Below are 13,840 nucleotides of genomic sequence, written 5' to 3'. Positions count from 1 at the left end.
ATAGTTACTAAATTCTGAACTTAAAGTGTGGAATCAAGACATCTATCCACTTCTCCTTTCTGAAAGCAAGTTAAAGCAACAGGAAGAAGCAGCAGCAGACATAGAAGCTCCGTCTTTGATGAAGTAAAGAAACAGCTATAATCCAAGTCTCAAAATCCACAAGGAAATGCTGCTAAATGTGGGGAGAACCCCGGGAGCAGAAACTGATGACGCACTGAGCACCACATTCCTCCCAAGCAGTGGCGTATCTGGAAGGGCAAAAGACAGGGCCCCCTGACTTTGGCTGGATGTGAAAGGGCTGGCTTCGGAAGTCTCCCTAGGAAAGCAGTGCCCCTGGGGCACAGCAGGTGAAAGAACCAGCATTGTCACTGCAGTGGTTTGGGTTGCTGCAGTGGCATGAGTTGGATCCCTGGCCTGGTACCTTCCTCATGCCATGGGCATGGCCAAAAAGAGAAAAGCTGTCTCCCTAAACTCTGTTTATAACAGGAAAAGCGAGGTAGGGGAGGAGCTGGAGTGTTCAAGGAGGAAACACAGGGGTTTTGAAAAGGTAATTTGTCACGTGACAGAGGAGCGGGAAGCTGCAAATGACATGCAGGACTGCAAGATAAATGCTAAGTCCTTGCTACTCAGCGAGTGGGCCATAGCCTAGCAGCATCAGCGTCACCTGAGAATCTGCCAGGATTCCAGAATCTTGGACCTTAATCCAGACCTAGTCATTCAGAATCTGTAGCTGTACAAAATGCCCAGGTGATCTGAATACACGGTAATATTTGAGACTCACTGGCGTTTGATAAATAGCTAGATCAGGAAGAGCTCTATTCATTCAAAAATGTAAACTCTAGGAGGTGCTGCTGTGGCACAACAGGACTGGTGGTACCTCTGCAGCGCCACAACACAAGTCCAATCCCCGGCTCGGCACAGTGGGTTAAAGGATCCAGTGTTGGCACAGCTGCGGCACAGGCTGCAATAGGAGCTTGGATCTGATCCCTGGTTGGGGCACTCCATATGCCATGGGGCAGCCAAGGAAGGAAAGGAAGGGAGGGAGGAGAAAAGGGAAAAAAAAGTTAACTCTAGACCCTGTGGAAAAATAGTAGACTCAGACTTAGAAAATGCTCTTGGAGTTCCCATCGTGGGGCAGTGGTTAACAAATCCGACTAGGAACCATGAGGTTGCGGGTTCGATCCCTGGCCTTGCTCAATGGGTTAAGGATCTGGCATTGCCGTAAGCTGTGGTGTAGGTCGCAGAGGCGGCTCGGATCTGGCATTGCTGTGGCTGTGGTGTAGGCTGGTGGCTACAATTAGACTAGGCTTCAATTAGACCCCTAGCCTGGGAACCTCCATATGCCACGGGAGCGGCTCTAGAAAAGGCAAAAAGGCAAAAGCAAAAAGGCAAAAAAAAAAAAGAAAGGAAGAAATTGCTCTTAACAAAACTGAACAACAACAAAATATGTCAGCATCACTGAAAGAGGAAAGTGATACCACCTTATATCACACACTATAAAAAGTATAATACAGAAACAACCGTCAGGGCCAAATTAAAAGAACATGCCAGTATGTTTGGCACTCTCTGCCCTCTAGCTAAAGTAGCACAGTGGAGAAAAAGTAGACAGAAGAAATTCTGAAAAACTTCACTAATATATCTCAAGGTGGGCAAGATGTAGGCAGTTTGAGACAAAGGTACATAAAATTCACCTAAGAACTCATCATGGCAAATGTTCCTGTTGTGAACAGGAAAGGCATGTTGCCAATATTTATTAAAATATGACTCTCGGGGTTCCATCGTGGCTCAGCGGTTAAAGAACCCGACTAGCATCCATGAGGACGTAGGTTCAATCCCTGGCCTTGCTCAGTGGGTGAAGGATCTGGCATTGCTGTGAGCTGTGATGTAGGTTGCAGACGCAGCTCAGATCTCAAGTTGCTGAGGCTCTGGTGTAGGCTGGAGGCTACAGCTCAGATTTGACCCCTAGCCTGAGAACTTCCATATGCTGTGGGTGTGGCCCTAAATAAATAAATAAAAATGTGACTCTCTTTTGATACAGCAATTTAATCCTCTAAAAATATTAGTAAAAAATTTCAAAAGCCTATGTAAAAGAATGTTAATTGCAAAGCTTTTTAAAAATAAAAATCCTAGATCTGTAGTGATTCCTACCCTCACTAAATGCTTATTTTGGATCTGCACTGCTGGGGAAGGTGGAAGTACAGGGAATTGTTTACCCTCCCATATGAAACAGTGGACAAAAATATATGAAACCTTGGAATTTAAGACACTGGATAGCAGGCAAAGAAACAGGGATCCTTGATAAATGGGAGATTAATGAGGTGAGGCCTCTGATTTCCCCAGAAACTGAAAGAAGTCTTTCCAGGCTGTGGTTTCCCTAAGCTGAGGAAATGCAGCTGGGAGTCAAGGAGACTGAGGTGGCTGGAATTCACCAGATGAAGTTTCTGAAAGTTCTTAAGAGGAAAAAATCCCTAGACATCTGCAGAATTTTTATCTGAGTTGACTCTGAATACTAATCAGAACATGCATGTGAAGAGATTACTTGAAGCTGGAGTTCCCATTGTGGTGCAGTGGAAATAATCTCACTAGGAACCATGAGGTTGCGGGTTCGATCCCTGGCCCTGCTCAGTGGGTTAAGGATCCGGCGTTGCCAGGAGCTGTGGTGTAGGTCGCAGATGCAGCTTGGATCCTGCATGGCTGTGGCTGTGGTGTAGGCCGGCAGCTGCAGCTCCGATTTGACCCCTAGCCTGGGAACCTCCATATGCCATGGGTGTGGCCCTAAAAAGAAAAGAAAAATTACTTGAATACGGGGAAAAACTGATAGAACTATGAAAAGAAACAGACAAATCCAAATCTTTAAAATAAAAACTGTCACCAGAAATAAAAAAGGACACTACATATTGATCAAGGGATCAGTACAAGAAGATAAAGCACCTGTAAATATATAAGCACCCAACAGAGGTCCACCTTGATATATACAGCAAATATTAACAGACATAAAAGGAGAAACTGACAGTAACACAGTAACAGCAGGGGGCAGTAACACTCACATCAATGGACAGACCGTGTAGATAGAAAACCAGCAAGGAAGCAGAGGGCTTAAATGGCACATTAGACAAAATGGACTTAATTGATGTTTACAGAGGATTCCACCTGAAAGCAGCAAAATATACATTCTTGTCACGTGCACATGGAACATACTACAGAGTACATACTAGGCCATAAAACATGCCTTGATAAATATAAGAAAACTGAAATCATGTTGAGTATCTTTTCTGACCACATTATCATGAGGCTAGAAATCAACTACAGAGAAAACTTCAAAACAAACACACATGTGGAGGATAAGCAGTATGCTACTAAACAACCAATGGATCACTGAAGAAATCCAAAAATACCTACAGACAGGAGTTCCCGTCGTGGCGCAGTGGTTAACGAATCCGACTAGGAACCATGAGGGTGCGGGTTCGGTCCCTGCCCTTGCTCAGTGAGTTAACGATCTGGCGTTGCCGTGAGCTGTGGTGTAGGTTGCAGACGCGGCTTGGATCCTGCATTGCTGTGGCCCTGGTGTAGGCCAGCGGCTACAGCTCCGATTCGACCCCTAGCCTGGGAACCTCCATATGTCGTGGAAGCGGCCCAAAAGAAATAGCAAAAAGACAAAAAAAAAAAAAAAAAAAAAAAAAAAAAAAAAAAAAAACCTATAGACAAATAAAAATGCAAACATGACAATCCAAACCTATCGGACATAGCAAAAGTAGATCTAAGAGGGAAATTTATAGCGACACAAGCATATCTCAGGAAACAAGAAAAATCTCAAATGAACAACTTTACACTTAAAGCAACCAGAGAAAGAAGAACAAACAAAACCCAAGGTTAGTAAAAGGAAAGAATTCATACAGATCAAGAACAGAAATAAATGGAGACTTAAAAAAATAGGAAAGATCAATGGAACTAAAAGCTGATCCCTTGAAAAAATAAAACTGAAAAACCTTTAGCCAGACTCAGCAATAAAAAAAGAGAGGGCCCAAATCAATAAAATCAGAAATGAAAAAGAAGTCACAACCAACACCACAGAAATACAAAGGATCATAAAAGACTATACGCCAAGAAAATGGACAGATTCTTAGAAAAGGAGATTCTCATGACTGAACAAGGAAAAAAATATAAAATATGAACAGATTACCAGTACTGAAACTGAATCAGTAATATAAAAATTCCCAACAAATAAAAGTCCAGGACCAGATAGCTTCACAGGTGAATTCTACCAAACATTCAGAGACAAGTTAATAGCTATCCTTCTAAAACCAAAAGCTTTTCACAAAATTCGACATCCGTTCATGATGAAAACTCTCCAGAAAGTGGGCACAGAGGGAACACAACACAATAAAGCCTATATATGGCAGACCCACGGCTAATGTGATATTCAATGGTGAAAAGGTGAAGCATTCCATCTAAGATCAGGAACAAGACAAGGATGCCCACTCTCACCACTCTTATTCAACATAGTTTTTGGAAGTCCTAGCCATGACAAGACTTTTTTCAGTGAAGAAAAAGAAAAGGAATCCAAATTAAAAAGGAAGTAGTAAAAGTGTCACTGTTTGCAGATGACATGATTCTATACATAGAAAATCCTATCAAAGAACATCAATGAATTTCATAAATTTACTGGATACAAAATCAATACACAGGGAGTTCTTGTTTTGGCACAGCGGAAACAAATCCAACGAGGAACCATGAAGTTGCAGGTTCAATCCCTGGCCTCACTCAGTGGGTTAAGGATCTGATGTTGCCATGAGCTGTGGTGTAGGTTGCAGACACGGCTCGGATCTGGCATTGCTGTGGCTCTGGTGTAGTTCAGCAGCCACAGTTCCGATTAGACCCCTAGCCTGGGAACCTCATATGCCTCAGGTGCAGCCCTAAAAACACACACACACACACATATCAATACACAGAAATCTCTTGTATTCCTATACACTAATGATGAAATATCAGAAAGAGAAATTAAGGAAACAATCCCATTTACTGTCACATCAAAGAGAATAAAATACCTACGCATAAAGCTACCTAAGGAGGCAAAAGACTTCTAAACCAAAAACTATGAGTTGCCAATGAAAGAAACTGAAGGTGACACAAAGAGATAGAAAGACATACTGTGTTCCTGGACTGGAAGAATCAGTACTATCAAAATGACCATACTACCCAAGAAAATCTACAGATTCAATGCAGATCCCTATCAAGTTACCAATAGCATTTTTCTTTTCTTTTTTTGTCTTTTGAGGGCCGCACCTGCAGTGTATGGAGGTTCCCAGGCTAGGGGTCGAATTGGAGCTGTTGCCTCCAGCCCATGCCAGAGCCTCAGCAATGCCACATCTAAGCCGCATCTGTGACCTACATCACAGCTCACAGCAATGCCAGATCCTTAACCCACTGAACGAGGCTAGGGATCAAACCTGCAACCTCATGGTTTCTAGTCAGATTTGTTTCTGCTGTGCCATAATGGGAACTCCCCCAATGGCATTTTTCAAAAAACTAGAACAGGAAACTTTAAAATTTTATGGAAATACAAAACACCCCAAATAGCAAAAGCAATCTGGAAAAAGAATAATGGAGCTGGAGGAATCAGATTGTAAGACTTCAGACTATACTACAAAGCTACAGTAATCAAAACGGTATGGTACTGGCAACCCAAAACCCAGAAATATAGATCAATGGAACAGGACAGACAGTCCCAAAATAAACCCACACACCTATGGTCAATCTAAGACAAAAGAACCAATAATATACAATGGAGAAAAGAAAGTCTCTTCCATAATTGGTGCTGGGAAAACTGGACAGCTACATGAAAAAGAATGAAATTAGAATAATAACACCATACACAAAAATAAATTAAAAATGAAATATAAACCTAAATATAAACTTAAACCTAAATATAAGACACTAAAACTCTTAGAGAAAACATAGCCAGTACACTGTCTGACGTAAATCTCAGCGATATCTTTTTTTTTCAAGCATAAACACATATTTATAAACTCATATTGAACACCAATGGCCATATACTCTGCTGCACCTTGATTTTTTTCCTTTATTACAGCTGAGAGATCATTTCGCATCAGTGAATACAGAATGGTTTCATTTTTTAAACTACTCAATGAATTTTATTACATTTATAGTTGTGCAACAGTCATCACAACCAAATTTTATAGCATTTCCATCCCAAACCCTCAGTGCATCCCCCCACCCCCAACCTGTCTCATTTGGAAACCGTAAGTTTTTCAAAGTCTGTGAGTCAGTATCTGTTCTGCAAAGAAGGTCATCGTGTCCTTTTTTCCGATTCCACATATAAGTGATAGCATTTGATGTTGGTGTCTCACTGTCTGATTGATTTCACTTAGCGTCATAATTTCTAGGTCCATCCATGTTCAGCAATATCTTTTTATTCACCTTTGAGAGTAATGAAACTAAAAGCAAAAATAAACAATGTGACTTAATTAAACCTTCGACTCCTTAGAAAACTAAATATACAACTACCATAACACCCAGTTATCCTACTCTTGGGCATATATCCAGACAAAACTTTTCCATGAAAAAGACAAACGCAGCCGTATGTTCACTGCAGCACTATTCACAATAGTCAAGACATGGAAACAACCTAAATGTGCATGGACAGATAAATGGATTAAGATGTGGTACATGTACACAATGGAATACTACTCAGCCAAAAAAAGAACAAAATAATGCCATTTGCAGCAACGTGGATGGAACTAGAGACTCTCATACTGAGCGAAGTAAGTCAGAAAGAGAAAGACAAATACCATATGATATCACTTATATCTGGAATTTACTATACGGCACAAATGAACCTTTCCACAGGAAAAAAACTCATAGACTTGGAGAAAAGACTTGTGGTTGCCAAGGGAAAGGGAGAGTGAGTGGGATGGACTGGAAATTTGGGGTTAATAAATACAAACTGTTGCCTTTGGAATAGATAAGCAATGAGGTCCTGCTGTATAGCACTGGGAACTATATCTAGTCACTTATGATGGAGCATGATAATGTGCAAAAAAGAATGTATCTATCTGTGACTGGGTCACCTTGTACAGTAGAAAACTAACAGAACACTGTAAACCAGCTATAATGGAAAAAATAAAAATTATTTAAAAAAAACTTAAAAGCTTTTGCACAGCAAAGGAATCCATCCAAAAAAAAAAAAAAAAAGAAAGAAAGAAAAGAAAAGAAAATCCATAGAATGGGAGAAGATATTTGTAAACACAGCAACCAACAAGGGGTTAATCTTCAAAAATATCCCATGCAGCTCAATATCAAAAAAAACGGGCAGAACATCAAAACAGACATTTCTCCAAAGAAGACATACAGATGGCCAAGAAGCACATTAAAAAAATGCTTGACATCACTAATTATTAGAAAAATACAAATCAAAACTACAATGATATATTACCTCAAACCAGTCACAGTGGCTACCATCAAAATATCTATAAACAACTGAAGTTCCCTTGTGGCTCAGCAGGTTAAGAACCCAACTAGCATCCATGAGCATGTGGATTCAATTTCTGGCCTTGCTCAGTGGGTTAAGAATCCAGCCCTTCCGCAAGCTGTGACAGTGGTCACAGGAGAAGCTTGGATCTGGCTTTGCTGTGGCTGTGGCATAGGCTGGCAGCTGCAGCTCCAATTTGACCCCTAGCCTGAGAACTTCCATATGCCCCTAATGTGGCCCTAAAAAGGAGGAAAAAAAAATCTACAAACAATAAATGCTAGAGAGGATGTGGAGAAAAAGGAATCCTCCTATACTGTTTGTGGGAATGTAAATTCATACAACCACTATGGAAAACAGTACGGAGGATCCTTAAAAAACTGAAAATAGAAGCTCTCTGGTGGCTCAGCAGGTTATGGCTCTGGTGTGGTCACAGCTGTAGCTTGGGTCACAGGTGTGGGGCAGGTTCAATCCCTGGCCCAGGAACTATACTGCATGTTTTGGGTTCAGTCAAAAACAAACCAACCAACAACGACTAATAACAGAACTACCATATGATCCAGCAATCCCATTCTTGGTAATATATCCAGAGAAAACCATAATTTGGAAAGATACCAGAACCCCAATGTTTATTGCAGCACCGTCTATAATAGCTAAGATGCTGAATCCAACTGTCCACTGACAGATGAATAAAGATGTGATATATGTATATATGTAAAATGGAATATTACTCAGCCATAAAAAGAATGAAATAATGCCACGTGCAGCAACATGGGTGGACCTGGAGACTATGATAGTAAGAGAAGTCAGACATAGAAATACAAGCATCATATGCTATCACTTCTGTGGAATCTAAAACAATGATACAAATGAACTTATTCACAAAACCGAATCAGACTCAAAGACTTTGAAAACAAACTTATGGTTACCTAAGGGGGAAGGTGGAAGAGGGATAAATTAGGATCTTGGGATTAACAGATACTACTGTAGGAGTTCCCATCATGGCAAAGCGGAAATGAATCCTACTAGGAACCATGAGGTTGAGGGTTCGATCCCTGGCGTTGCTCGGTGGGTTAAGGATCCGGCGTTGCCATGAGCTGTGGCATGGGTCGCAGACGTGGCTCAGATCTGGCGTTTCTGTGGCTGTGGTGTAGGCTGGTAGCTGTAGCTCTCAATGGACCCCTAGCCTGGGAACCTCCCTATGTCATGGGTGCAGCCCTCAAAAGACAAAAAAAAAGGAATAAAGATACTACTATAAACAAAATAAATAATCAACAAGGATCTACAGTATAGTACAGGGAACTCTACTCAATATTCTATAATAACCCATATGGGAAAAGAATCTGAAAAAGAATGGATGTATACATTACTGAATCACTTCACTCTACACCTAAAACTAATACAACGTTGTAAATCAACTGTACTTCAATAAAACAGACAAATCCACAACTATAACTGACTTTGACATCCATCTCTCAAAAGAACAAGTAGACTGGAAATCAGTAAGGATACTGAAGACTTGAACAATGCTATCAGCCTATCTGACCTGACACTTAAAAACACTCTCCACCCAGGAACAGAACACACGTTCTTTTCAAATGCACCCAGAACATTTACCAAGACAGATAACATTCCAGGCCTTAAAACATTAATTAATAAATTTAAAAAGATTCAATCCATATAAAATGTTTTCTGACCAGAATGGTACAAGTTATAAGTAAATAATAGAAGGATAATTGGAAAATCCCCAAATATTTGGGTCTAATAGTTAGTAACCTATGGATAAAAGAGAAAGCAAATGGGAAAACAAAGTATTTTGAACTAAATGAAGCTTGTAACATAGCACATCAAAATATGAGGCATGCAGCTAACTCCATACCTAGAAGGAAACATAACAGCACTAAGTTATAAAATAAAGCTCTCGAATCAATAACTTCAATTTACACCTTAATAAATTAGAAAATTAAGAGCAATGAAACCCAAAGTTAGAATAAGAATGGATAGAAATCAAGAGGAAACAGAAGAGCAAAAGCTGGTGAACTCAGACAATAGGAAGAAAAAGTGAAAATATACAAGTTACCAACATCTGGAATGGCAAAAGTGACATCATTACAAATTCTAGTTATTAGATGGATGATAAGAGAATGCTGTGAACTTTTTGCAAACAAATTTCACCATTTGGATAAAATACAAAAGTTTCTTGAATCAAACTGCCAACTTCACTCAAGAAGAAATGAGATAATCAGAACCGCTCTGAGATCTATTAAAATGGAATTTCTAATTTATACCTTCCAAATATTTTCAGATACCATGCTATTATTGCTCATTTAGTCCTTTATCATCAGGGAATATACTTTACATAATTTTAAAAAATTCATTAAGATTTGTTTTGTGGGAAAAAAAAAAAAAGGAGTTCCCATCTTGGCACAGCAGAAACGAATCCAACTAGGAACCATGAGGTTGCAGGTTTGCTCCCTGGCCTCGCTCAGTGGGTTAAGGGTCCAGCGTTGCTGTGAGCTGTGATGTAGGTCAGACGTGGTTTAGATCTGGCATTGCTCTGGCTGTGGTGTAGGCTGGCAGCTGTAGCTCCGATTCAACCCCTAGCCTGGCAACCTCCACAGCCCGCAGGTGCGGCCTTAAAAAGTGGAGGGGAAAAAAAAAAAAAAAAGATTTGTTTTATGATGTCTCAGTGAAATGTTTCATGTGTACTTGGAAAGCGTATTCTACTCTTGTGGAATGGAATGTTTTATAAATGCCAACTCGTTACACTGGTTGTGCTGTTCAATTCTTCTATAGCCTTACAGATTTTTTACTTGTTTTATCAATAACAAAGAGAGAAGTGGTGAAGTTTCCAATGGAGATCATAAGCTTTATCTCTACATACTCTTTTTTCCTTTATGTTCTTTGTACCCCTCTGATTTCATGCATATATATTTAGGATTGTTATGTTTACCTAGAAAATTTGTTATGTAGTGTTTCTCTTCATCCCTGATTATATTTCTCATTCTGAAATCTACTTCAGTGATTTCAGTTTTATTAGTGTTTGTCTAATCTTACCTCTCCCCGCTATTTAAGTTTTATATATTCCTTTAGAGTGAGTTTCTGCTATACAACATGGAGTTGGGTCCTGCTTTTTCATTCAATCTTACAATCGTTTTTTTTGGTTTTGAGGGCTACACCTGGACATATGGAAGTTCCCAGGCTAGGGGTCGAATCAGAGCTGCAGCTGCTGTCCTATGCCACAGCCACAGCAACTCGGGATCCGAGCTGAATCTGCGACCTACACCACAGCTCGTGGCAATGCCGGATCCCTGACCCCCCGAGCAAGGCCAGGGATTGAACCTGCATCCTCATGTATACTAGCTGGGTTTGTTACCTCTGAGCCATGACAGGAGCTCCTTACAATCTCTTTCATCTGGTATATTTAGACCATTTCCGTTTTTGTTTTTTGGTCTTTTCAGGGCCGCACCTGCTGCACATGTAAGTTTCCAGGCTAGAAGTCTAATCAGAGCTACAGCTGCCAGCCTGCACCACAGCCACAGGATCTGAGCCGTGTCCACGACCTACACCACAGCTCATGGCAACACTAGATCCTCAACCCACTGAGTGGGGCCAGTGATCAAACACACACCGTCAAGGATACCAACCAGGTTCGCTGCCACTGGGCCACAACTCTAGGGACCTCCTAGACCATTTCCTTTGAAGTAATTTTTTATGTATTTTGATTAAAAGCCATCTATCCTCTTAACTATTTTCTAATTGTTCTGCCTATTCTTTGGTTTTTGTTCACTATCTGCCTTCATACTGGGTTCCAGATCATTATTTCATTTTATTCTCTTAATTGCTTATATCTCTTTAAAATGTTTTTGTGGTTACTCTCCGGTTATGATATACCCATTAATCAGAATAGATCTTCAAATAGGCCATTAAAAAGCACAGCTTCTACACAAGATATTCCCACCTTCTCCCTCCCACCCTTTGTGCTTCTGTCACATGTTTACACATACATATGCCGCAACATAAAACATTTTACTGTTTTAGAGAGCTTTTAGATATTTAGATAAAAGAAAAATTAGCTTACCTTCATTTATTCCATTTCCAGATCTGTCCCTCTGTACACATCCAGGGATATGTTGTTTTTCACATCCCTTCTGTTAAAGTATTTCTTTTAATGCGGGGTCTCCTGGCAATGTATCTTCTCAGTTTTTCTTTTCCCTGAGAAAGTCTTCATTTCTCTATCAATTTTGAAAGACACTGTCATTAAACATTTCATAGAGACAGCTTTTTGCTTTCCTTTGTTCCTCTGTATGCAATGACTTTTTTTTTTTCCCGGTAATCTTTCCCGACAGCCTTTGGGCTTTACGTAGGTTTGTGTTCTGATGTCCTTTGACTTACCTTCAGGTTCACGTCGTCTTTCCGTGGCTGTGTCAGGTGTATCTGTGAGGCTGTTGAAGGTATTTTCCGTTTACGGAGTTCTTCATTTCTAGTGTCTCCATTTGATTCTTACAGTTCTCTCTCTGATCAAATGACCCGTCTGATTTGCCTGCTGTGCACTTTTTTCATATGACCTTTTAAAGTAGTCAGTTATTTAAGATTGTGTCAGATAGTCTGAATCTAGTTCTGCACTGCTTTGTCTCTTGGTGGGGGAAGATTTTTCTTGCTTTCTTGTGAAAAAAAAATTTTTTGGGGGGGAGGGCAAAAACTAAGGCAGCTTGTATAGCACAGTACAAACAGGTAAATAGATTTAATTCCTGGAAATGGTCAAGTCATTCCTCTGTTAAGCCTTTAACATAGGTTTCCACTAATACAAGATTTGGACCAGGTTAAGCTTGATTGTTGCAATGATTACCCTAAGTTCAACACAGCCTTCAGGACTCACAGTGATTTCTTAGAGCGAGGGCTTGCTCTCCAAGGGTTGATCTCAATGTCTGGGTGACTTTCAGATTCTGGTGTTCCCTTTGGATTATGCCTCAGAGACAGTCCCGCTAAGCTATTTTCACTCATTCATTCAACATTTGTTGAGTGCTTACCACTTCCTGTGTGCCAGTAACGTACTAAATGCTGGAACTTGTAATTCCTCTAATACTCCACAACCCTAAGCCAGTATTTTGTACATCTGTACTTTCTCTATTGCCTTCAATAGCGTCCCAACTTTTGTGTGCCTAGTACATACCAATTCTCCCTTTAACACTATCCACCATCTCCAGGAATTCCCATTGTGGCTCAGTAGTAATGAGCCCGACTAATACTCATGAGGATTTGGGTTCAACCCTTGGCCCCACTCAGTGGGTTAAGGATCCAGCGCTGCCGTTATGGTGTAGGTCGCAGACATGGCTTGGATCTGGCATGGCTGTGGCATAGGCTGGCAGCTGCAGCTTCAATTTGACCCCTAGCCTGGGAACTTCCATATGCCAAGCACGTGGACCTAAAAAAGAAAAAAGAAAGAAAAAAAAACTACACGTGTATATATACATGTACATCCACTATCACCAGCTCCATAAGTCATCTATCGCCATGGAGTTCATGATCCTCTGTGTTACCTGTGTACTTTATACGCTTCCATGTTTAAGTATCTTGTACTCTAGTAAAATGTAAGTGCCTGCAGGCAAGAACAATGTCTTTTTAGTATACATTATATGTTTTAGGTTTAGGATCATTGATCTGGAACCAACCTCTTGGTAGAAGACTTAAAGCAGAAAGGTGTGTGTATAGAAGGGCAGGGAGAAAACACATACCTACACAGGAGTCTTCTCTGTGTTATCTGCTCATCCGTTTGCTTGAAGTGTAGAATTTTTAGGCTGATTTTGGAGATTGAAAAATTAAATGAAAATTAATGGAAAATTAATTGGAAGTTTAAATGGAATTTTTTTTTTTTTTTTTTGTCTTTTTGCCTTTTCTAGGGCAGCTCCCATAGCATATGGAGGTTCCCAGGCTAGGGGTCTAATCAGAGCTATAGCCGCCGGCCTACACCTGAGCCACAATAACACCAGATCCAAGCCGTGTCTGTGACCTACACCACAGCTCATGGCAACGCCAGATCCTTAACCCACTGAGTGAGGCCAGTGATTGAACCCGCAAGCTCATGGTTCCTAGTCGGATTTGTTAGCCACTGAGCCATGACAGGAACTCCTGGAAAAGGAAATTTAATGGTAAGTTTAAATAGAAAATTAATTGTTCTATTATCCTGCATGCCTGTGCCCTTCACAAATTCAGGTGTTGTTTTCTTAGCTGTGGTCAGAGTTAGAGGAACCTAAACCATGTGGTCAAACATTCCACAAAGGTGTTTGAACAAGGTATGAGTGCTTTCAAAAGTAGTTTTTGCAACAAGAAAACTTACACAGAAGAGTCCAACTT

The 13,840-nt window shown here is 40.5% G+C and overlaps 1 long non-coding RNA gene across 1 annotated transcript; it reads right to left on the bottom strand.

Moving 5' to 3' along the window:
• On the bottom strand, positions 6,296 to 12,806 carry LOC110261074. Its single transcript, XR_002344831.1, has 3 exons — positions 11,882 to 12,806; positions 11,568 to 11,721; positions 6,296 to 6,455 (listed from the first exon to the last, which is right to left on the bottom strand). It is a non-coding gene; the product is annotated as an uncharacterized LOC110261074 (long non-coding RNA).

The sequence above is a fragment of the Sus scrofa genome, chromosome 6 (assembly GCF_000003025.6).
Source record: "Sus scrofa isolate TJ Tabasco breed Duroc chromosome 6, Sscrofa11.1, whole genome shotgun sequence".
Lineage (NCBI taxonomy): Eukaryota > Metazoa > Chordata > Mammalia > Artiodactyla > Suidae > Sus > Sus scrofa.
The sequence above is the reverse complement of the archived record's forward strand: the minus strand, read 5'-3'. Positions and strand labels throughout refer to the sequence as shown.